The sequence below is a fragment of the Chrysochloris asiatica genome, unplaced genomic scaffold (genome assembly GCF_000296735.1).
Source record: "Chrysochloris asiatica unplaced genomic scaffold, ChrAsi1.0 scaffold00003, whole genome shotgun sequence".
Lineage (NCBI taxonomy): Eukaryota > Metazoa > Chordata > Mammalia > Afrosoricida > Chrysochloridae > Chrysochloris > Chrysochloris asiatica.
In genome coordinates, this window is record NW_006408521.1 from 4,452,442 (window position 1) to 4,455,838 (window position 3,397).

Below are 3,397 nucleotides of genomic sequence, written 5' to 3' on the forward strand. Positions count from 1 at the left end.
ATATATATATATTAAACATTATATTTTGGAAGTCTTAGGTTTACAAAAAAAAATTAGTACAAAGTACTGTGGTCATATAGAAGGATAAGTCGAAAGTATTGCTACAAAATCATAATAACTGTTATTAAACAAAATTATCAAAATGTAAACCTATGGTTTCTTGTTGCCATATCCTCTGTGTACGTATATGTATATTTCTAAAGCCACTCTTGCATCTCTCTAATCTTTCCCTGAAGACTTGTGCACACTTTGGTTCACACCATGTCAAAATGGTAGTTTTAGCATCCTTGAGAGACTCAAATCATATTACTTAGTAATGTTCTTTGAGTTTGGGAACAAAAAGAAGTCTGGTGGGTAAGATCAGGGCTGTAAGGTGGATGGGGAATTGTGTCTCAGTGCAATTTGTGTAGGACAGTCCTTGCCACCCTGGAAGAAAGAACAAGTATGTTTTTGTGATGGAAAAATTTCTTGACGCAAATTCTTGTCTTTTTCTCACCAACACAGTTTTCAGTTTTCTTAAAACTTCTTCCTAATAAGGTGTCATGATCATCCTGTGTCCTTTGAAAAAAAACTATCAAGATCACATTTTTTTGGTACCCCAGAAAATAGTCTCCATGATCCTCTGAGATAACCTCTCTGTTGAGAATTGAACTGGTCTTGCAGATCTTCTCAGAAGCAACTGTTTTTTTTTTTTTATTTATTTAATGGGATCTTTTTTCTTTTTTTTTTTTTAGTTTGAACCCTAATGACACAAGAGTACTGTATTATTGAGAGAATTTTTATACAACTATTTATAGGTTAAGGAGCTTTCATACTGTGGTTACGAGTGGGGCAGCTAACCTCAAGTTCAGCAGTTCGAAACTGCCGGTGGTTCCACACGAGAAAGATGAGGCTTTCTGCTCCTGCAAAGATTTACAACCTTGGAAACCCTGTGCAGAATTACTGTGAGTCAGAACCAACTCCACGGCACATCACCACCACCACCATTCACAGATTGCACAGATATGTTTAGACACATTTTGTTTGTAGTAAACACATGCATATATGGACTAGAACCCTAGTATTAATACCTTTTGGCTTGCCCTTCTATACTCTTTTATCCTTCAACAATTTACCCTATTTTATGGTAAACAAAACAAAACAAGCAAAATCTTATGGTGACACCCAGAAAGAAACTCGACAAAGATACATACGAATTAAAGAGCACAATTAACCAATTTGACCTCATAGATGTGTATAGGGCATTCAACCCCACAACAACACAATACACTTTCTTCTCCAGTGCACATGGAACATTCTCCAGAATAGACCATATGTTAGGTCACAAAGCAAGCTTCCATAAATTTACAAACATCAAAATACTACAAAGCAACTTTTCAGACCACAATGCTATAAAGCTAGAAACCATCAATAAGAAGACCAAGGGAATAAAGTCAAATACATGGAAACTGAATAACATCCTGGTGAAAAGTGATTGGGTAGTAGAAGAAATTAAACGTGCAATCACAAAATTCCTAGAAACAAATGAGAACGGAAACACAACATACCAAAATCTTTGGGAAACAGTGAAAATGATGCTGAGAGGACAATGTATTGTAATAAATGAACACATCCAAAAAGAAGAAAGAACCAAAACTAACACATTAACATGGCATCTCCAACCATTAAAAACAGACCAACAGAGGGAACCTACAGTCACCAAAAGAAAATAAATAATAAAGAGTAAAGCAGAAATAAATGAGATAGAAAAAACATAGAAAGCATCAACAGGACAAGAAGCTGGTTCTTTGAAAGGATTAATAAAATTGACAAAACCTTGACAAATATAACAAAAGAAAAGAGAGAGAAGACACAAATAACACGTATCAGAAACAACATGGATGATATCAAAATGGAACCAAAGGATATAAAAAAGGATAATAAGAGAGTACTATGAAGATTTGTACTCCAACATATTTGAAAAGTTAGAAGAAATGGATACATTTGTAGAAAAACACAAATTACCTAAACTTACACAGAGTGAAGTAGAAAATTTGAATAGACCTATAAGAATAGAAGAAATTGATCAGGTCATTAAAAAACTCCCAACCAAATGAAGTCCAAGTCCAGATGGCTTCACTGGTGAGTTCTATCAAATTTTCAAGGAGGAGCTGTCACCAATTGTTTTCAAATTATATATATAGAATATAGAAGAGAATGCAAATCTTTCTAATACATTTTATGAAGCAAGCATAACCCTCATACCAAAACCAGGGAAGGACATCAATAGACCAATATCCCTCATGAACATAGATGCAAAAATTGTCAACTAAATCCTAGACAACAGCATATCAACAAAATAATACATCATGACCAAGTGGGATTCATATCAGGGATGCAAGGATGGTTGAACTTTATAAAAACAATCAATGTAGTCCACCATATAAATAAGAAAAAGGAAAAGAACCACATGATCATATCGACTGATGCAGAAAAGGCATTTGACGAAATTCAACATCCATTCCTGATAAAAATACTCAATAAAGTAAGAATTGAAGGGAAATTCCTCAACATAATTAAGACCATATAAACAAAACCAACAGCCTACATCACTCTCAATGGAGAGAAAGTAAAAGCCTTCCCTCTATGAACAGGAACCAGACAAGGAAGCCCTTTATCACCACTCCTATTCAGTATTATGCTGAATTCTTAGCCAGAGCTATATGGCAAGACAGGGAAATTAAAGGCATCCTAATTGGAAACCAGGAAGTAAAACTCTCTGCATTTGTAGATTATATGATCCTGTACATAGAAAACCCCAAAGATATAGTAAAAAAGCTAGTAGACCTCATTGGAAGATTTAGCAAAGTGACAGGATATAAGGTCAACGTACAAAAATCAGTTGGATTCCTCTATACTAACAATGATAGTGCTGAAAAGGACATTAGGAAAGCAATACCATTTATGATAGCTGCCCAAAGTATGAAATATCTAGGAATACATGTAACCAGCAAAACAAAAGACCATTACAAAGAAAATTACAAAACACTATTACAAGAAACCAAAAGTTACTTACAAAAATGGAAGAATAGACCATGATCCTGGATAGGAAAATTTAACATTGTGAAAATGTCAATACTGCCCAAAGCAATCTACACATGAAATGCAATCCCAATCCAGATTCCAAGCACATTTTTAAAAGATGTGGAAAAAAGCAATTACAAAAGTCATATGGAAAGGAAAGAGACTCATGATGAGCAAAGCACTGCTTAAGAAGAAGAAAGGTGGAAGCTTCTTACTCCCTGTTTTCAAAATTTTCGACACGGCTACAGTGGTTAAAACTGCTTGGTACTGGTACAGTGAAAGATACACTGATTAATGGAGAATCCAGAAATTAACCCATCCACATACAGCCAAC